Source organism: Dama dama, chromosome 22 (genome assembly GCF_033118175.1).
Source record: "Dama dama isolate Ldn47 chromosome 22, ASM3311817v1, whole genome shotgun sequence".
Taxonomy (NCBI): domain Eukaryota; kingdom Metazoa; phylum Chordata; class Mammalia; order Artiodactyla; family Cervidae; genus Dama; species Dama dama.
The window spans coordinates 33,436,712-33,460,366 of NC_083702.1; the positions used below are offsets into that span (position 1 = coordinate 33,436,712).

The following is a 23,655-nucleotide window of genomic DNA, read 5'->3' on the forward strand; positions in this document are numbered from 1 at the left end:
CTTTATATTCATTTATGAAAACAGAATACATGTATTACATGGATATTCTAATAGCTATATAATGAAAATCTAAGCTTATATTCTCACTTATAGTTTTAAAATAGTTTTGCAATGCATTGACTCAGAATTCTAAGTCAGAATTCCAGTATTCTTGCCTGGAGAATCCCATAGACAGAGGACCGTGGTAGACTACCGTCCACGGGGTCACAAAGAGTCAGACACAAGTGAGCAACTTCACTTTCTTTCTTTTCTTTCTCAGTATTCTGAAACATTTCTAGTAAACAGTCATTGGGCAGTTGGAAACTGCTGCTGTCAGACAGCTAAGAGAAGGCAACCGTACCTCCTAAATTCCTTTTTTAATAATCATTTTGATTCTTTGACATGACAGCAATGAGAATTTTAGAAACAACCTTTCCTTCCAAACATCAACATACCTTTTCTGAATTTTTCTGAAAATGAATATGAACAATTTCCTCTGTTTTTTATAAGCATCCTTATTTTTCTCATTTACATTAAAAAATGGTCACTTCTAACATGATTCCTAATTCAACTAAATTTGATTTACACACCGTGCATACTGGTTCAACAAATGTAATGGAACTGCAGAGATAACAGTAGCAATGCAATTCTCCTTATGGGAGAAGCAGTGTTGGTCACTTAGCAGGCAAACACAGGTTAAAGACCCTAAGTCATCTGCTGGTAAGTTTCAAAGCTGATTCCAGAATTCATGCCCTATATGTTCTATGAAGGTTTTAATTTTTTTAACTATTCCACATTTTCTTCTTATAAATAGCCTCATGGGTCATGTGATCATTACAATAAACCATAACGTAATTTTCAAAAATTCTCCCTTACAACTGGAAGATAAAAATTCATGACTTTAATGGACTTACACAATCTAATTTCAGTTTAAACTAAAAACAACAAACAAATGGGAAATTCAACCATGCAAAGCAACTAACCAAAGTTACACAAACTTCTTCAGAAGACACAGAAACTTCTATTACATATCCTTGTTATTAATATACCTATTATGAAACAATAAGTTATTATATAAAACTCAAGAACATGATTATAGATTAAAGGGATCTTCCAAATTAAGAACACAAAAACAAAAAGTGATAGCTGTACTATTTAACATGAACTCCTTGAACACAGTCATCAGTCAAAATCTTAATCAGATAATGTTGCCCTAATCATTGTTAAAGTCCATTTTCACTCATAATTTGTATTCAGTATATAAAGAAAAAAATTTTAATGTTTTACCCAACCTGTAAGCCCAAGTGATCCTTAAACCATGCAAGCCACACCATGCCCTTTTATTGACTAAAGTCCCCTTAATGATCCCCATCTCACTCAGAATAATAGTCAAGATCCTGCTGTGATCTACCAGACCGTATATAACGAACATCACATCACCCTTTCTCGTCTCTTACTTGTCCACTCTTCACTCTCCTCTGACTGTACTTGTCCACTCTTTACTCTCCTCTGACTCTCCAAATATCTTTTCTTGGCAATCCTTCAACATAGCAAGCATGCTCCTTACACTCGTTCTTCCCAATGACTGTATATTTTCACCCATATCTCTAAACACTTCCCCATCTCCTGCTGCACTCAGGTCTGCGCTCTAATCTCTCCTTAGCAGAAAGGCTTTCCCTAGACATGGTATTGGATACAGTCTCCCATCATTCTGTATTTATTCTGCTCTATTTTTTCCTTAGTATGTATCCTTATTAACCTATATATTAAAATTTTCACTTTAGGTTTTCCTTCACTGGAATGAAAGCTCCAGGAAAGAAGGGACTTTTGTTGTATGAATGAATGAATGATCATCTTTTCATTTCATCCAACTAAATAGGAAACTTCTCCAGAGACACAACAGTAAAAAAAAAAAAATCTTAATGTTCTTGAGTTCTTTGAATATCAGTGCAAAGTGAAGTACAAGTTATCAATGGCATTCCTTATCAAAATATATACTGGTGAAGATCACACAGGATGATGATAGTTTTTTATCTGCATGTACAATGTTGGGTGCAGAACTGCTTGGGTTCCATAGCTGTAAAGCACACAATGCACTACATTTGATCATGTCAAGAAACACAGATTTATCTGTTACTAATATTTCATGTGACAGTAGGAGGCAATGTAGGTTTGTAAAACAGGAGGATTAGACTGAGGCTCTCTCTATCCCTCAAGACTACCAGGGATCTATGAGATATTTGTCTCTTCTTTCTTGATTTTGCTTCCAAATATGCAAAACTCAAACAACAACTGTGTTCAGTTTAAGGTCAATATATACATAACAGTCAGTGTCCAAGAAAATACACCACCGTTGGTTTCAGTATGCTTCTTTCTTTTGTTTAGTCCAATGATAGTTACAGATTGAAAGTCAAGAAATGTTAACTACCAGAAAACTCCTTATGAAAGAATCACCCAAAAGTGCTTTTCAACTCTTTAAGAATCACTGCAGACATACTTATAAACCCAATTTCTTGGGCATATCATTGTAAACACAGCTTTCTGAAGGTCTCTTACCTAATTTAGCTAAGAGCAGAGATCTGAGTATATGTGATGCATCAAGATGCACTTGTAATTATCTTTCCTTTAAGCTGGAGGGTAGTTTTTTCAAAAGATACATAATAATAATCTGTCTAGTTCTTAATGCTAGAAAATGACTAAATCTCTGAAGCATCCAAGAAGAAGAACTTTAAGCTTAGCTCCATTCTGAATAAACCATTTCACTTGAAGAGATGTGATCAGACTGAAGAACAAAGCCATTTATCTGTGTGATGAAACATGAAAATAAACACTGGTAGTTGCTCTCCAGGAGACCTGGGTGTGGAGACATTAAGTCAAACTCCAGGAGATTGTGGAAGTGGTAACACTGGAGGGCTTACAAGAGAGGACCCCCAAGCTTCTATAAATAACCAAGCCATAGTAACAAGACTTTTCACCACTGATTAAGACAACCACAGGGAGGCTTCCCTGAAGCAAGATATCAGTCATCACAGGTTGTCCGTCATTCATGGTGACTCTCAGGACAACGGGGACTGCAGAGACCAGCATGGCTGTGCCCAGCTTACTGAGGAGTGTGACTTACCCTACACTTTCCACATTAGATGACAAAAGCTCACAGTAGACCCTTTGACTATTGAGATTGTTCTATCCACAGAGAAATTATTTAATTAACCTTCACTTTATATATGGTAGCCAACATTCAGAAGTTAAAATTAGCATTAGTAAACAGACAGACTCTAAGAGTATCATGAGTTCTTAGAGGTGTCCTTGCACCCAGAGAATACAGCAGAAAAGAAAGGAAACTTGACTTTGCTGACCCAAGTATTCTTCCATTATAATTACATAAGTAATGACATTTTATATGTTTTAAGGTTTTGATTCTGAAAAAGTCATGGAAAAGTCTTCATTTCAAAACTGTTCACATAATAAGGTAGATGACAGAAATCAGGGTACCTCTGAATCTTATTAGGTAAGAAATTTTCCTCTGTTTCTGAAAATCTCTACAAATTACTTTTCACCTTCATATTTTAAAAAGAGAAGGCCCAAGTGCTGGACCTATTATAGAAAGGTCCCAGTAGTTAGCTGCAACACTGAAGACCACACCAAGTAAGCACAGACAAGAAATAAACAAGTAGCAAGAGGTCAAGAATTTCAAAATTAATGACAAGAATGATCAGCAAATGATTAATGCAATATCCTGACCTGCTGAGTCTCCAATCTCTCCCACTCCTGATGTCCTTGATATGATCTACTTCTTGCAATGCTGAGAAAAAGAAAAAGGAAAAAGAAATGTATTTAATGACAAATCAAAATAATTTCAAGATACTCAGGTGAAAATAAATAAACGTTACAAAGGGAATTAAACAAGATTTCTACTATATAACTTTGGAAGAAATATTAAGTAATTTCACTGTAAAACTTTTTTTCTAGACCAGATTTATCCTAACAATGCAAAGTTGAATTTGCATCTAAATATCAAATAATATAACACATTTAATATCATATTAATAAAATATAAAACCATATGATCACTTCTATAGATGCCGAAAAGCATTTGATAAATACCAACACCCTTTCATGAAATAAGCATTCCAAAAGCTTCCCTGGTGGCTCAGATGGTAAGGAATCTGCCTGCAGTGCAGGAGACCTGAGTTTGATCCCTGGGTTGGGAAGATCCTTGGAGAAGGGGCTGGCTACCCACTCCAATACTCTTGCCTGGAGAATTCCATGGAGAGAAGAGAGTGGCAGGCTACAGTCCATGGGGTCGCAAAGAATCAGACATAGCTAAATGACTATTACTTTCACTCCTCAACCTAATACAGAGCATCTATGAAAACCTCACAACTATCATACTTAGTAGTAAAAGACTGACTGCTTTCCCCCTGCTATCAGAAATAAGACAATAGTGTCCACTCGTATCACTTCTATTCAAGATTAAAAGGGAGGTTACATTCGGGTATAAAGCACATCCAGATTGAAAAGGAAAAAGTAAATTATCTCTATTTGTAGTCAATGTTACTTTTATCTAGAAAATCCTAAATATTGAAATTTTATTTCAAAAAAATGATTAAAACTAATGAACATTATTAAAACTAATGTAAGGTTGCAGGATACTTGACCAATACATAAAAATCAATTGGATTTGTATGTACTAGTAATAAACACTCCAAAAATAAAATTAAGAAAGCATTTTCCTTAGAACATGAAAAAATAAAATGCTTAAGTATAAATTTAATAAGTGGAGGATTTATATATTAAAAATTAAAACACTACTGAAAGAAATGAAAGAATATCTAAGAAAGATGAAAAGGCATCCCACATTCACGGATCAAAAAAGTTAATATTCTTAGCATGAAGTACTCCCCAAATTGATCAGTGTATCTAACACAATCTCTATCAAAATTTTAGCTGAGTAAAAACTGACAGACTGTCCTTAAAATTCATATGGAACGCAAGGGATCCAGTACACCTAAAAGAATCCTATGAAAGAAGAAAAAGCTGGGGAATGCATCCTTCACAACTTCCAAACTAAAGCCAAAGCTACAGTAATCAAGACAGTGTAGTACTGGTATAAGGATACAAATACAGATAAATGGCATAAAATTGAGAGTATAGGAACAAACCTTGACATTTGTGGTCAATCAATTTTTGACACACTTGCCCAGACAATTCAACGGGGGGTGGGGGATGGGGTGGGGTGGAGAACAGTTATAGTATGACAAAAAATAAATAAATCTAGTCTTTGTTCCTGGTTCTTGACAGGCAGCTTTGAAAACCCTTGGGATTCCCTGAATGATAGGTATGACTTCATTATGCTAGTGAAATGACTCTTAAGAGGATTCCCAGACTGCTTCAGGCTGGGGGAGGATATCAGAAAAAGCAAGTAAGAGATTCGAGGGCTGGAACACTGAGACACCTCCCACCCCCAACCCCTGACTTTCTCCCCTACACTGACTTCCAGGGAGACGAAACTGAGAGACTGGAGACTGAGTGTAATGACATGACCAATGACTAAGCCAACCACACCTATAACTATGTCAATAAAACCTCCAAACAACAATCTCAGAGTGTCCTTCCTGGAGAACAGAATGATGTTCGAGGAGGATGGCACACCCTGCCTCCACAAGACGGAGACTCTTGTACCAAAACCCTTTTAGACGTATCCTCTACCTCCTCTGTTAATCTGAATCCCTTACAACAAAAGTCATCATAAGTAAGCACATTCATGGATTCTATGAATCATTCTAGTGCATTACTGAGCCTGAAGAAGTGTCATGGGAATTCCTAAGTCTATATCCAATTCAGCCTGGGAAAAGTCTCCCTTGCCTGGGGACCCCACTTGCAGCTGTCTTCTGAAGTAAGGGCAGTCTTTCTGGGGACCTTACCTATTAGCTTGTGAGATCTGGTGCTAACTCTAAATAGTTAGCATCAGATTGATTGGAATGATGAACACACTGGAATATAATCATCTTTCCAACAAATGGTCCTGGGAAAATTGGATACCCATATTCAAAAGAAAGGAATTAGATTCATACTTCAAAATCATATAAAAATTAACTCAAAATGTATCATGTAAATAAATGTAAGAACTAAAAATCATAAAAATATTAGAAGAAAGCATAAATATTTGTAACCGTGAGTTTGGCAATGATTTTTCAAATATAACACCAACAGATAAAATAAACAACAAAAGAAAAAAATTGATAAATTGAACTACATCAAAAGACAAAATCTTTGTTTCAAAGTACACCAGCAAGAAAGTGAAAAGGTAACCTATAGAATGGGAGAAAATATTTGCAAATCATAGACCTGATAAAGGGTACAAAATATAGAAAGAACTCTTACAACTCTATGTTAAAAAGTCAAACAAACCAATTAAAAAATAATCAAATAATCTGAATAAACATTTTACCAGAACAGATATAAAAATTGTCAATTACAACATGAAAGATACTCAGCATTAGCCATTAGGTAAATGCAAGCCAAAACCACAATGATATGCTATGTCACATCCACTGGGATGGCTATTTTTTAAAAAAAGATAATAACAGGTGCTGGTAAGGGTATAGAGAAATTGGAAACACGTACATCACAGATAAGAATGTGAAATTCTTCAAGTGTTTTGCAAAACAGTTTGGCAGTTCCCAAAAGGTTATAGAGAGTTACCAAATGAGCCAGCAATTCCGCTCCTATGTTCATACACAAGAGAAATGAAACATATGTCCATACAAAAACTTGTACTCAAATGTAACCCCACTTATAATAGCCAAAATGTGGCAACAGTCTAAATGTCCATCAACTGATGAATGAGCAAACAAAATGTAATATATCCATACAGTGGCATATTATTCAGTCATATAAAGGAATGAAGCATGTTACAACATGGATAATCTTTGAAAATATTATACCAAATGAAGGAAGCCAGTAACAAAAGACCACACATTGTATGATTTCATTTTTAAGAAATGTCCTGAATAGGTAAATTTATAAAGACACTGAGCAGATTAGCATTTCCTTAGAGTTACAGGGAGAAGAGACTTGTGAAGTAATGGGGAATAACTTTAATGAATTTGTAGTTTATTTTGGTTAGATGAAAATGTTCTAAAGTTATATTGTGGTGATACTGAACTTCTCCTTAAATTTACTGAAAAACACTGAATTGCACATTTTTAAATGAGTGGATTGTATAGTATATAAATTATAAATCAAAACAGCAAGTTTAAAAAATTTCATAGATAAAGCAAAGGCACATTAACACATTAATCCCACATTTAAAAGGAAAATTACCCACATCTGTCTTGAAAAGTCTATGTTAAGATGATATAAAAGATATTTAATATTTTGATAGTTATTCCTTGACAGATAACATTAATAGCATGCCAAGATTAAATACCAATAATAAAATAAAAGGAAAGCGTTCTACTTTTAAAGTAGTCTTCAGAGATTAGTCTTTTCAATAGGACTTTCAAGTGTGCCTACTGAAAGTTAAAAGTGCTCCAAATTTTTTGAAAAAATCTTTGAATCATCTATACCAGCAATCTTACACATGTTCATCCCAGTGTCATAGTTGTTCAGTCATGTCTGGATCTTTGCAATCCCATGAACTGTAACCCCTTAGGCTTCTCTGTCCATGTAATTCTCCAGGCAAGGATGTTGGAATGGGTTAGCCATTCCCTTCTCCAGATGATCTTCCGACCCAGGTGTCGAACCCAGGTCTCCCACATTGCAGGCAGATTCTCTACCATCTGAGCCACCAAGGAAACCCACACACGTTCATATGTAATTTCATTTCTGGAAAATACATACCGAGTAAAGAATTCCAAAAACAAGAAAAGGTATGCACAAATATATTCACCTGGAAATTATTAGCAATATAAAAATAGAATGAGTAAAAGTGGCTAACACTAGAGCACTGGTTGCAAAAATTACAGATTATCTCCTTACTAATTTGCTGAGGAAAAGAGGCTTAATAATTAGCAGAACCCAGATTCAAATATACATTCCTTTGACTCCAGCGTCCAAAGGTTTCTAAACACTAATTTTGTTCCAAAATATTAATGTTCTGAAAGATTAATTTTGGTTAATAGACCAAAGATCTATAGTTTATATAACCAATGATACACACACAGGCTCACAGACAAGATATAAAAACAACTCAAGAAAGAAATGCCAAAATGCTACAATGTTAGTTTTAGAATAGAAAAGTTTCTTAGTTTCTTTTGCTAATTTACATTTTTTAAACATTTCTCCAATAAATTATATAACTTTCATAGTAACAATAAGGTTACTAAATAGAATATCAAAACTTTTATACAAAGTGTATACTGCTATTTAAGTGTGCAGATAAAACACACTTAGTGTCCTTTTAATAAACCCATATTCCTCCCCAGAACACAGACATCCAATGGCGTATTCCATCCAAGTCTATTTTCTAAATATTAACCAAGTCTTTAAAAAAAATAACTAACTTATTTTTATCCATTAGACACTTTATCCACATTGGCTCTTTACTTCACAACCACTCAATGAAATGTGCATTATTAGCATATAACAAATGAGGATACCGATATATACCCACTCCTGGGTATATATCTGGGAAAAAAATGAGAAGACTAACTGGATAAGATACATGCACCCCAATGTTCACAGAAGCACTATTTAAAATAGCTAAAACACGGAAGCAACCAAATTGTCCCAAAAGATGATAGGAATATTACTCAGCCATGTAATTTGCAGTGATGTGGCTAGACATAGAGAATATTACACTCGGTGAGATAAGTCAGACAGGAAAAGACAAATACTGCATGGTATCATTTATATGTGGAATCTACAAATATACAAACAAATGAATATTCAAAGTGAAAACAGACTCACAGATACAGAAAATAAACTTCTTGTTACCAAAGGGGAGAAGGTACCGGGAGGAACAAATTAGGGGTATGTGATTAACAGATACAAACTACAATGTAAAAAAAAAAAAAAAAAAAAAACCTACAATGTATAAAACAGATAAGCAACAAGGATATATTGTATAGCCCAGGGAATTATAGCCATTATCTTATAATAACCTATAATGGACTATAGTCTGCAAAATTACTGAATCACTATTCCTCTCTTTACACCTGAAATAATACAGTATTATAAGTAAACTATACTTCAACTAAAATTTCTTTTTCTTTCCAATAGACCACACAGACAACTTCAAAAGATACTTGTCCATGTATCAGTTCCCTATTGCCTTCTCAAGTGCTTGCCAATGTATCACACAAAGTAATTGTTACTAACATGGATGTAAGCTAGTCAGAGTAAACTGGGAAAAGTATAAAAATTGGAGGCACTCTCCCACCACCTGTCACTATCCCTTCTTCTTTTTATTTGCTGCATAGCACTTAGCATCTCTAAACCTCTTTTTTTCTTATGACCTTGCCAATTTTGTTCACTGCTTTACCTTTTGCACCTAGAACAGTGCCTGATTTAAACTGGAGTTCAAGAAATACTTAGAAGATGAATAAATAAATGTACTTCAAAACAGGTGCAAATTTCTCTCTTTCCTAAGCTATATGTCTCTTGCCAAATCAAACAGCCTCTAATTTTTGAGCTTTTTATTTTAATTATGTTTGATGGCAACAGTACATATGAAATCTTTAGTTTCCCTAACCAGGAATCAGACCTGTGCCCCATGCATTGGAAGCTCAGATTATCAACCACTGGACCACCAGGGAAGTCCCTGACATCTCAGCTTTTAAATGTCCACTTCTTTAATGCAATACTGCCCAAGGCTGTTATGAGTTTAAATTCATTCATTCAAAAACTATTTATTGAGCACCTATTATATGCCAAACATTATTCTAAGCAATGTGATAGTAGCACGGAACAAAACAGACAAGAATCGCTTTAGCAGCTCATAGTCTGGTGAGTGAAGATAGACAAGAATGTAACATCAAATATTAGATTCTGACAAGTACTCTGGAGACAAAACAGCTATGGGTAGGAATCTGAGAGGAGGATTCACAATTTTAAGCAGAGTAACTGAGAAAGAGGACAGTTGATACAGAAGTGAGGGGGTGAGAGGTACATATTGGAAAAGGAACTTACAGTCAGCAGGAAAAGTATGCTGGCATGACTGTATTTTCAGAGTGGTTGCAATGCCATGAGTGATGAATGAGTATTAAGAAATGAGGTCAGATAAGTGAGGCAGGGGAAAGGACAGACTGTGTCAGGCCTATATGCCATTGGAAAGATATTAGCTTTTATTCTTAGAAAAATTAGCAGTCTTTGGAGGAGTTTGAACAGAAGTAGGATATTCTATGGCTAAAGTTTTTAATGGGCTCAGTATCTCTCAATAGAGTTGCTCCTGGCATTTTGGGTGGCCAGCTCCCCTCTGTCCTGACCTTCAAGCACACAGCATGTCATTTAGCATCTCTAAGCTCACCTCACCTATTGCCAGTAGTAATCCCCAGAACTTCTGACAACTAAAAATGCCCCCACTTATTTCCAGAGCTCTGTTAAGAATAGATCATGGTAGTGGAGAGTCTGTTTTAATATTCCAGGCAATACTTTATGTCATCTTGAGCTAAAGCGACAGTGGTAAATTCAGAATACATATTTTTTTAGAGATAGGATTTGCAAACGGTTTGGATACGGGTGTGAGTGAAAGCTAAGTGTCAAAGAAGACTTACAGATATTTAGAGCAAATAGAAGAATGGAACTGTTCTTCACTGAAATTGTGAAGACAATGTAGATAGAATTGATCTGGTGAGGAAAGCAGGCATTCAGTTAAGAAATGTAAAAAAAACCTGCTATATAAAAGCAGATATGTCTATATTTTATGCAAAAAATTTTGTGAAGTGAAATAATGAGCAGTCCTGAACTGATGGATTTTGTTACATTTTATGAAGTGTATTTTACGAAGGAATAGAGTTAACAGAAATAAACATTAGATAAATAAATGAATAAATGGTTGCTAATTAATAGTACTCTATTAACTAGTCTAGGCAATTTGATTATATCAAGAAAATTGTTGTCATTTATATATATATAAAACCCAAAGGAATGAATTTAATTGTGGGATTTAGAACAATAAATGGTGTGTGAGTAGGCAGGCTTTTAATGCTGTTAAAATCCCACCAGGCCCACATTGCTTGGAGTAGATGCCCTACAGTGAGATTAGACACTGCCTTGGGAAAACAGTGAGTGCCACAACTCTCCTGTACCCCATATGGACTATGAACCACCAATTCCAACACTATGGAGTCAACTGGTCAATACATGCAACCTTTACTACATTCATGGGCCATTTAAGGATATCAGAGAAAAGCTGTGTTCAAACATTGTTCAGCTCCTCTTTACTGGTAGAGTTGAGTCATTCTTCCATAGACAGAACAAATGATCTGAATCACACAATAACTGATAGATGCAAACATACAATTTAGAGTTTCTGGGAGGAAGTGTCCGATTGCATCACCACTAGAACCTTATCCCTAGGAGTAGCATCCTGCTTGCTTGCCAAAGTAGAAAAGCAGCATTTTGAACAGCAATGCTCATCACATAAATCTGAAGAGTCTTTCTAAATGTGTTAAATCACCAAACCCATATAGTTAGAACAATTTTGTTCTCTTTGGATTTATATCACACTTATGAACATTCTGCCTCAATATTTTCTATCAATATTCCCTGTGATTTGTTACAGGGGAGGTATTTGTATTCCAACAGAAGTTCCTGTACACATAGGTACAAATGCATGCTTCCTTCAGAACACAGCATCATTTTCCAACCTATTGTTAAGACACTCTCTTATTCACAAAAACATTAGTGGAGGGGAATTGAATGTAATTCTTCAGTCAAGTTCCATCTCCAATCACCAGTTAGCTAAAGAAGTGAGAAGGTTTGTACAAAGGTGGTTGCTTGAACTAAAGTGGGAGGGAACATGATAAATAAGTTCTAGTGGCAGACAGATGCCCTACAGGCCTCACATTGTTGTTTGAGGGGAAGAACATAGTATGTCATAATGAATTACCATTAATTTGAGCCAGCAGTACCGTTAGATTGAGCCCAGCAACCCAGGATGACAAACAGTGCCTGCAAGATCATCTAATGAGGGGACAAGTCTGCTCCAGTATTGCCGCTTCACTCAATTAGTGGACAAGGCTTTTAATGCCGCTCTGCACAACTAAAGCAATTTTGATTACTTAGAGCTAAGTCTCCATTTAGAATGTTTTGGAAGCTGAAACAGGGTTTCTTCCTTTTTTTCCCTAATATAATTTAGCTTGAGAGTATTTGAATGGTAATAAGCTATTTGAAAGCCAATCACATTATTTCTTATTTTTCCCTAAGTAATATTGAAATATATTTTTTAAAAGTTCAAACGATAGAATTTACTCTAGTAAATGAAATGCAAATAAGATAGCAAATGATTAAGGATATGCAGAGGGTGTGTGTGTGTGTGTGTGTGTGTGTGTGTGTACGTGTGTGTGTGTGTGTGTGTGTGTGTGTGTGTGCATGCAGCACTATGTCTGTCTGTGCCAGAATTACAGTTGGTGAATTTCATTTCATCAGCCAACATTATCAGGAGGGTTGCATATTTATTCTATATATCCACATTTTTAAAAAATTCCAGATCTTGCCTTCTTTGGCTGGGAGCACTTATATTTCAGATCTTTTGATATGGGGAACTGACTTTTCCACTTCATTATTTTTTTCACTGTGTCACTGCATGATGAAAAGCACTGATAAGTACAATGGTATGACTTTCTTTAATAACGTGATCATTGACTTATAACTAAAACCTTACCCTCCCAGAGTCTCCTCAGGCTTCCTAAATTCCTTTCATTCTCATTAAAAACATACAGGGTGCTCACTCTATACATCATTCTATTATCTTCCAGCTTTTTATCCACTATGTGTATTTAATCCTCGGTCTGCTTGTACTGTGTGAAATTCTATGAAATTTTACCTTTATAAAGAGAAAGTCATTAGATTAAAAAAAAATGACTCAAGTCCTTAATGAATTATGCAAGACACACAGTCAGTCATAGGTACCCATAAAATTTTATTACATTGAACACAAATACTGCAGATAAAGAAAGTGAACCTCAAGATTATTCATACAGAACCCTTCTTCCTTTGCTTCCCTCAGATGAGGAGTAACATCAGGATCAAAAGTTGATAAGGAGAAACTATAGCTATACCTACCCATTGCCAAAATCAAAGCGGGGGTGGGGAATTTTTAAAAAATCCATTGCCTAAAGTAGGCCCAATAAAAACCAATTTTAAAATGATACACATCTTCAAATCTTTGTTTACAAAATAGCCCACATGAACACATAGAATCAGAATCATCCAGGGCAGATGCTAGCAAATTTTTAAAACTTAATAATTTGAACCACTGGAAAACCTATTGGTTGAATAAATAAGAAACAATCAGATATTTTTTATTCTTCCTTTCCATAGGCATATTTAATTTTCTCAAAATAATTTTAATAATTCCTACTTTCTTGTCTCCTAAAGGATTAACTTGTAAAGCATGTTGCACTCCTGGGGAGCTACCCATGTATTAGTAGAAAATGGTATATTACTAGCATTGCTTGTGCTGTAAGTACAAATTAAAAAGAAAAAACAATATGACTCGGAATCAAGTAATACTTTCAATAATGTGTTACATTGTTAACAATCACGACGACTTAGACACTGGCAAAATATATGCACTGATTCTGTACCCGACCTTGTCCCAGAGTACATGATATGAAATCACATCACTGATTCAAATTATTGCCAAGGTTGATAAAACTACTGTTGCTTAGTCACTAAGTCTGTCCAACTCTACGCAACATCATGGACTGCAGTATACCAGGCTCCTCTGTCCTCCACTCTCACAAAGTTTACTGAAATTCATGTCCATTGAGTCGGTGATGCAATCTAACCATCTCATCCTCTGCCAAACTCTTCTTTTGCCTTCAATCTTTTCTAGCATCAAGGTCTTTTCCTATGAGTTGGCTCTTAGCACCAGATGGAAAAAGTAATGTCTTCTAAGGCCCACTTGACTACACACTCCAGGATATCTAGCTCTAGGTGAGTGACCACACCATTGTGGTTATCCAGGTCATTAAGACCTTTTTGTTACAGTTCTTCTGTGTATTCTTGCCACCTCTTCTTAATCTCTTCTGTTTCTGTCCTTACCACTTCTGCCCTTTATCATGCCTATCTTTTCAAGAAACGTTCCCTCGATATCTCCAATTTTCTTGAAGAGATCTCTAGTATATCCCATTCTATTGTTTTCCTCTATCTCTTTTCATTGCTCATTTAAGAAAGCCTTCTTATCTCTACTTGTCATTCTACAGAACTCTGCATTCAGTTGGATATACCTTTCCCTTTCTCGCTTGCTTTGTGCTTCTCTTCTTTCCTCAGTTATTTGTAAAGCCTCCTCAGATAATCAGTCACTTTACCTTTTTGCATTTCTTTCTCTTTGGGGTGATTTTGGTCACTACCTCCTGTACAACGTTACGAAATTCTGTCCATAGTTCTTCAGTCACTCTGCCTACCAGACCTAATCTGCTGAATCAGTTCATCACCTCCACTGTATAATCATAAGGGATTTGATTTAGGTCATACCTGAATGGCCTACTGGTTTTCCCTACTTTCTTCAATTTTAGCCTGAATTTTGCAATAAGGAACTCATGATCTGAGCCACAGTCCGATCTCGCTTCTTCTGACTCTTGGTTTTACTGACTACATAGAGCTTCTCCACCCTCAGCTGCAAAGAACATAATCATAGTTTCATTTATTCTCCTCTCTTGACAAAAGGAGTAATATGAGAGAGGGAAAATGGATCCATATTAGTTGCAGAAATTAAAGATAAATAAAATGTGAAGATTAAATAGGAAAGTACCAGTTATATGTATAATTCAGTAGGTATCAATCTCTTAAATGCTTCCCCCTTCACTTTTTCCTTGTCCTTTAGTAGAGTAATTGTCCAAAGTATCGTCAACAATGATCACCATTCAGCTTTCCATCAATGTTAGTAACCTAATATCATACATATTTTTCCATCCTTGTTGATTAAATTTTATTTCTTAAATATATATGATATTTGCATAGCCAAAACTATATACACAGGTAACTCCTGTGTGTGAGTGTGTGTGTGTGTGTGTGAGCACACTCAGTCATGTCCGACTCTTTGCAGCCCCATGGACTGTAGCCCACTAGGCTCCTCTATCCATGGGATTTTCCAGGCAAGAATACTGGAATGGGTTGCCATTTTCTCCTCCAGGGGACCTTCCTGACCAGCGATCTTCAGGACCTGGGGATTGAACCAGCGTCTTCTGAGTCTCCTGCATTGCCAGGCAGTTCTTTACCACCAGCGCCACCGGGGAAGTTCTTAGGAGACTTATTTCCATCTCTATCACTTCTATTCATTCCCTCCAACACATCATGTGCAATTATTTTCATTAATTCTGGCTTATTCTTCCTGTATTTCTTTTTGTAAAAATAAGCTAATATATGTATTTATTCTTATTTGCCCTTCTTTCTAATGCAAAAAATAGCATATTGTCTCCACTCTTTGAAGTTTCAAAAAATTTTTGTCTAACTGTATTCTAGAAATATCTCCATGTTCATGCATAGAGACCTTCCACATTATTTTTTAGAATTGTGTGCTGCTTGTATGGACATTCTTTAATTTATTCAACAGGTCTTTTATGAATGGGGATTTAGGTTATTTCCAATATTTGGAACTGCAAATAATGTTACAATTAATAAACTGAAATAATCTTGTTAACTCCTCGTGTAATTCTCAAGAAACCACTGGTGGGTCAGGAGGTTGCCTTGATCTACTTGAGCTGGTGTCAACTGATATCACATTTCTGACATGGGAGAGGAGTACAATTAGGAAGCCTGAATTAACTTTGATGCTTTTACTGGAACTCAAATTTATTCCTAGTCTTAAATATAGATATTCATGAGTAAAGCAACCATGAAATAGTTTTGGTTGATATGAAGGGACAGAAAATGAATTTTAGAACTTCTCTAAATTTTTCTTTGTTTCACAAGACTTTCTTGATATGCTAAAGTAACCTAACCCACTAGAAATCCTAAAAACATAAGAACCAGAAAACATTCTCTTTTGTACAAACATCTAGGTAGCAAGGAGCAACCCTTAACTTCCCTTACATTTAGAACCTTAGGAGCTTGAAAGTAGTCATTGAATGAATGGATAAATGAATGAGTGAATGAATTAATGAATCTATTGGACCCAACAAAAGTCTGACATTAAAGCTTGGAAACAATCTCGAGGAGATATAAGCCTGAATTAGTGTTCTGAAGGCAGGCAGATGTGTTTAGCAACAGCTTTGTTCCACTCTTCCAAAAATAAGGCAGCCTATAAATAATGCCCAGGGCATCTTTCCTGCAGCCCTGATGTAATAATGGATGGACATGAATCTCAGTTTGTGGCTTGAGGTCACAGTGGTCACATTCCCTGCTGTTGTTGTAACCATTAAAGGAATGATGACTAATGGCTTTGAGGAAAAGTAGAAGTTAGACAATAAGTCCAGAGAAAACTTCCAGCAGCAAGAAGATGTACTCAACAAGTGCCTTTGAGGCATCACACACTTGCTGAAGGGACCAGAGATTCCTCAGAGGAGAAGAGGAAAAAGAGAAGAAAAAAAGAATGGTTGTGTGAGTGTTTGCCAAAAAAAAGAAAAGTCTGAGAAATTCCCGAGAGAACCCAGAGGGTGGTAAAATGTACCTTTCCTAAGACTGCCACTGATTTTACCTTTGCCCTTGGAGTAGAATGAAGTGAAGTGAAAGTCGCTCAGCCATGTCCAACTCTTTGCAACACCATGGACTGTAGCTGCCAGGGTCCTCTGTCCAAGGAATTCTCCAGGCAAGAATACGGGAGTGGGTATCCATTCCCTTCTCCAGGGGATCTTCCCAACCCAGGGATCAAACCCAGGTCTCCTGCATTGCAGGTGGATTCTTTACCATCTGAGCCACCAGGGAAGAATGAAGTACAGCTAATGCTCAGAGGAAAACCCAGGGATTTTAATAAAGATGATGAAATAGGTTAAATCTTTTGCAACAAGATTTGATTTTTAATACCAGATTTTGTTATTCACTTGCATCTGACTCCCCTGTCTTCCTTTAGGGAAAAAAAAACCTGGGGTGTCAATGGCTCCTTAAGCAGCAAGATCATGGCTAATATAAGCATTTTGTTATATCATCATCTCATTATCACATGCAGGGCATTAATCGAAGCACCTCATTTAAGGTGGGAAAGAATTTGCTAAGGGAAGATGATTCAGCACAGTCTCTTCCGATGAGTACTGTCATCTCTAATCCCTTTTAGGAATAGGTGGAGATGTAACTAATAATAAAGTGTGAACATTTATTAAGTTTATTCATCAATAAGGTAACATGTCCCATTTTTCAAGGGTTCTAAAGTCACCATCTCATCCGTTTTTCTCTGGAACTGCCCTGTCACATCGTGATATGTACACACACTGAATTTATTTCTTTTTTAAAAGGCATCCCAGAGAGACGAGATGTGGATGGGTGTGAAGAACGGATCTGGGGAACCAAATGGGTGCAGATGCCTCCATTGACAAAGGGAAAAGGCATATGGCTTCCTTCCTTCCCGGTGTACCCAGGGCTCAGAGAGCGCTCTAGATTTCCCTGTGATAAGCGTCTGCTTGCGAGCGCCACTGGGAAGATATTTTGTATGCCACAGAAAACCAAGATGTTTGCATTCCCACCAATCCAGGGATAAGGCATTTTCCTCATACAGACACAAAACATACAGTATATGAATGTTTAATGGAGGCTAAAACTGGGAGAGGAACAGAAAACAAGAACAGAGCAGGTTAAAAAAATATCTGGTTTCTCTCTATCAAAATACTAATTAAAATTCATGTTCATGGGGATGATTATACATATGTTTTTGAACTAAAAGTCTAACCTGGCACTATTTTTTGGCCTTATTTTTGTGACAACATTTTTGTCCATATGGCATGAAGTGAATCATTTTACATCTTTTTTTAAGCTCTATGTGTTTTTCTTGTTGTCTATTCCCTCTTCTCCCACCACACACACACTGGCAGCCGCTACCAAGTTGCCAAATGCCAACTCAACCCTGCAAGCTGGCTGCGTAGAGCTATATAGTACTGGCATTTTCCTTTCTTTGCAGAAATATTCTCTCTCTTTCCCCCTCTCTCTCTCTCTCACACACACACACCACTGAAGCACCCTGAATATTCCTCCTTCATTTCCATGCAGATCTCATGGTTTCTCGGATTCTGCGCAGCTCCAGGGTGTGCGGCGCTGGCTGCCGGTCATGCGGCGGCCTCCGCCAGCTTACTCAGTACCTCTGGCCTGCCTTCTCTATGGCACTGTGACAATGAGTGGTTCACTTAAGAACTGCTATAAATTCATGGTTAATCAAGCCCATGCAATTAGTTTAGTCATAGCAAAGTGCAAAAACCAGTATTGTCCAGTCGTCCCCTTTTCTTGCTCTCTTTTAATCATCATGATCCAGGCTCCTGCTTTCTCAGACAGAAGAATACTTCTTCTCTGCAGCCCAGGCATGCGGCCTGACCAGTCAGGTCCCGGACAGCACACGGTTCTTGCATGTGTTGCCTCCACAAGTAGCAGGCGCTGCTTGAGTTTTGTGTGGAAGGGCAGCAACTCTACCTAACAAATGTAACTTTAACAACAGTAAAACAACCTAATAGCTTAGCATGCCAGGGGGCTAATGTGGCGGGCCATTTACTGCTGCACTAAATAGCCCCGGCTTGATTCTCATTGCCAAGTGTCGAACTGAGAATTGCAAGGCAGGAGTACCTCCTAATTCATTAGATAAAGGGGGTCATTGCTCATAGGGCCCGGGAAACTGTAGAAGGGTAAGAAATTGAACAAGGCATTCCTCCTTTCAAGCGCCATCAAAACCTGGGCTCCCTTGATCCTCAGAGTCACTGAAACATAACGGCTCTGTTCCTGGCATGCATATGCCAGCTTCTAACTTTGGGCAATTGAGCTTTATTTGGCGATGTTCATCTGGAAAGAGGCTAAAAGGGGGAGGGCTCCTAATACTACAGCTTTTATTTATTCTTTGTAAATCACTTTGACACCCTTGAAACAAAAGCAACAACACAAGAACAAAGTATGATTTAGCCTTGGCTGTAAAATGAGCCACTACTAAGCTGTCCTAACCAGCTATCTGCCTCCGGTGCCCTGGAAAACTTGCTGTGGACAGTTGTGACCTGGCTAATAGGCTGGGCAGGAAAGAGACCACTACCAATAAAAGAGAGACTCAAATTCTTGTTAGCTTTGCTACATCTCATAATATTGTCTGTCTTTTATTCCATTTTTTAAAAATTTTCTTCCAGGTAGTTCTAAGTTCTAACTGCCCTGAATAGTCACGGGAAGGTCATGTGGACAAAAATTCCCTGATCTTGTTGTCATGAATAGAAAAGAATAATCATCAAAAATTTCCAATGAGATCTCTAAAATGGGACATCTTTATTTCCTGAACATTAGCCCTAAAACAACTGATTTCTCTAATTCCTGCCATCACTCAGATTGGCCTTGAATTACCTCCCAATAGGCCTCCCACGTGCTTCTAGATGAGACTGTGTAATGGGGGATCTGTTAATTAACTAGAAGCAAAGTTGCGCGGTGGGGATCAAACACTGGATACGTCCTAAAACTCCCACAGAGAAGATGAAATGCAGCGCAAACTTTAAAGACTTCCCGTCATTAGCTGAGACCTTGCTGCTCCTGGCCTAGACCCCCCCTGTTTCAGAGAACAATGAGGACAATGATGGCAGAAATGAAATAGTGCGGCCAGGAACAAAGGAACTAGCTATTTACCCGTAGAAAAAGAAAGGGCGGGGGCGTTGGGGGGGAGAGAAGAAGGGAGAACTTTCTTTTCCTGTGGTTCCTGTCTACTTTTAATTAATTTATGACTGCCAGGGAAATGCACAGAGAACACACCCAAACACATGGCACGGGAGGACAGTGTTAATATCTGTAACATCTCCTGTTTACTTCCAGGAAAAAACATGCAGTGGGCTGGGGCAGAGAGAGAAGTTGAGGAAGAAGAGAGAGGACGGGGGCAGTGAACAACAAAGGACAAATTGCTGGACTGAACTTTCACTCCTACGATCAGGGTTCAATCTGGAAGATGATAAAAATGAAAGAAAACAAAGCAAGACCGTCCCAGGAGTAATAAATCCACCTGGATCAGCTCTGGATCTCAGGAAAAGACAGGAACTGTGACCTCACACCGAGGTTAAATTTTGCCATTTTTAGAGGTCTCCTAGTAATGCCCGTAGAAATATACATAAATATTATATCAACAAAAAGCACACATGATATTGACCTGCTGGGGTTTTTTTGTTATTGTTGTTTCTTGGCAAGATATTAACAGAAAAATAAAAAATCAAGAGAACTATCAAGGACTATTGAAGGGCCTTGTGCTCATTTTGCATTATTTATTTTTGAAGAATTCATATCAGGAGTTTTTCCATATATCTAATCTGCAAGGCTTCCACAGGACTAAGAAAACAATAACAACAATAAGATGCACAGAGATGATGCCTTGGTTCTCTCTGCCTCATGTAGAAGCTCTTGCTTTGAGGTGGACCAACAGGATGAATAGGGAAGCCTGGTGTGCTGTAGTCCATGGGGTCGCAAAGAGTCAGACACGACTGAGTGACTGAATGGAACTGAACAAGATGAAGGGAGCCATTATTTCAAGAGGCTGAAGGTTCTCCTCCCTTTCTTCAAATTTCATTTGAAAACAGTCACAGTAGAATTATTTTCTTTTGAAAGGCCAGTGACAAGGCCTACTTCTCTGTTTCCAAGCCCCATGCTTAGAACAATCAGTGAAAAGTCAGCACATGGATGAAACAAGAAAATCCCCAGGATTACATTTTGTGACTACTTCCCTTACTTCTCATTTATTTAATATGAAGGGTTTAGACTTAATAAGCTCAATCACAAACACAACTCTTAGAAAAAAAATTCTTAAGCACATTGTTCACCCAACTGAAATTACTATGTAATCAAAAAGGAGTGTAGGTTAGAGGTTTACCATTAGCTGCTGGTACATTCTAACCAGCATTAAAAACAAACAAACAAACTCAAACTTGAAGTGACACATGCATTGTCAATTATTGAGAATCTTATCTAGCATCCCCACATATGAACCCTCAAAGAATAAACGATTCCCCAGTATGTTTCATGATTGATGACTACACCAGCAACCAATGATAATATGGCAGAATGGCAGAACAGCATGATAGAATAGGAAGGAAAGGGCTAGAATTATATTAAGGACATGTAAAAACTAACTGTGTGTCTTAGGAAACATTATTTACTCTCCTTGGTCTCAGTTTCCATGAGGATAATGTCTCCTGGTTACTCCATAGGGTTGTTCAAAGTATCTAATGATAAAATATATTTCAAACATTTAAAAAAAAAACCTTCAATTCATTTTCACTTTGACTCTCTCACTATTTCTAGACTAGTGCTGGGTCCAAAATACAAAGTATTTAGGACCTAGAAATCTATAACAGGATTACCAATTCCTTTCGGATTTCATAATTCTCTTCAAACTTTTTTAACAAGTCTAAAAAATCAATCTACGAACAATGACTTTCTGTAATTTATCCTAGTTAACTTCATCTTGTGTGTCCATTTTTGTATGAGTTGTTTTTTCTCTTGATCAATTAACTATGATATCCTGTAAGCAAGATTGTACTGTTTTTTCCAAAAATACCAATGATTTCCCTAATTTCCACTTCATTCAACACTTACCATATTTCTATTTATTCAACATCCAATTTATGCAATATTCTCTAAAACAATATCTTTTGCTAATGTTTTTGCCCTTATGACAGTTTGGGGAGAATTCCAGAAAGTTTCTTTACATTTAATAAGAATTGTATAGGTGGTATTAAAATAAAAATAACAAAGAACAATAAGACTGGACCACACATGATTGCTGTTAATGTTTAAGAGCAATTTCTTACTACAAAGAGAAATCTACTAGTACTTAATACCTTCAAAATTCAAGTAAAAATAAACTTATAAAATAAATATATTCCTAAAAGATGGAGGAATCCTGATCATTAGATTTTAATCGCTAGGGGACTTCCCGGGTGGTCCAGTGGTTAAGACTTTATCTGTCAATACAAGGAGTATGGCTTGATGCCTTATCAGGGAGCTAAGCTCCCATATACCTCTCAGCCAAAAAAGAAAAAAACAAACAATATAAAACAGAAGCAATATTATAAAAAATTCAATAAAGACTTTACTAAAAAAACAAAAATCACCAAAAAAATATTGTAAATGTTACAGGAGCACTTAGGACAAAAAGGCGATGGTAAGAATGAACCTCTTGATTTAATTAAGCATTCTACTGGATAGCAATACAATCTGATCCCCTGGAGAAGGGAATGGCTGCACACTCCTCTTGCCTGGAGAATTCCATGGACAGAGGAGCCTGGTGGGCTACAGTCCATGGGGTTGCAAAGAGTCAGACATGACTTAGCACCCAACACACTCTTAAGAAGTAGCTGGAAAAAAAAAAAAAAAGAAGTAGCTGGATGCACTGGTGTTCTGTTTGACATATGCTGTATGAATAACTTTAAAGCACTTGCCAGTATTTAGAAATTGAGAGAATCCATATTTCTGATACCTTTCAAAAACTTGGAAGATCTGGCAAAGTTATGCCCACCCTCTCACATGGCATCAATCTATTGGTATTACATGGAAGCTGCCCATGTGACCAGGACACATATCCAGGCCTCACCAGTTCTATCTGGCTCCTGTAGTCAGTTGAATTCTTGACACACAAGATTTTAGAGTAGGCTTTAGGGTACTGAAGAAGTAAAATATTCAAAACCTCTTTCTCAGAACTTATTGGGTTGGCCAAAAAGTTCTTTTGAGTTTTTCTGTAATGTCTTATGGAAAAACCCAAACGAACTTTTTAGCCATCTCAACAGATTTTACGGTTGTTCCTCTTATGCCAAGCCTTATTATAAAAGATAAAAATGTAAACACCAATAGAAAAATACAAGCTAAAACTCATACAAAAGAAATGAGTAAATGAATAATGTTTAAAGTAAATGCAAAGAAAATACAATAAGGATACAAAACTTTTATGTAGTTGTCTTTAGTCACTAACGTGTGTCTAACTCTTCTGTGGTGACATGGACTGTAGCCCTCCTGTATCCCTGGAGTTCTCCAGGCAAGAATACTAGAGTGGGCTGCCATTTCCTTGTCCAGGGCCACTTTACAATCCAGGGACTGAACCTGCATCTCCTACATTGGCAGAAGGATTCTTTATCACTGAACCACCTGGGAAGCCTACAAAGCGTTTATAGAACATACTAATATGCAAATTACAATGAAAATACATGAGATAAACAAAGAAATTATAACCAAAAATAAAAGTAACAAAATAGGAAAACAAAAAATTTAAAGAAAAATTAGTAGCCTGCCAGACTCCTCTGTCCATGGGGATTCTCCAGGCAAAAATACTGGAGTGGGTTGCCATGCCCTCCTCCAGGGGATCTTCCCAACCCAGGGATTGAACCCAGGTCTCCTGCATTGCAGGTGGATTCTTCACTGTCTGAGCCA

The 23,655-nt window shown here is 37.0% G+C and overlaps 1 protein-coding gene across 2 annotated transcripts in view; it reads right to left on the minus strand.

Annotated features, from left to right (window-relative positions):
* The window catches only part of SOX5 (SRY-box transcription factor 5), a 1,090,517-nt gene that overhangs the window by 710,752 nt on the left and 356,110 nt on the right, over window positions 1-23,655 (minus strand). For both annotated transcript variants that reach the window (XM_061125136.1, XM_061125135.1), the window contains exon 5: window positions 3,721-3,781. The gene's annotated coding sequence lies outside the window, so the exon portion shown is untranslated. The remainder of the gene's footprint in view (window positions 1-3,720; window positions 3,782-23,655) is intronic.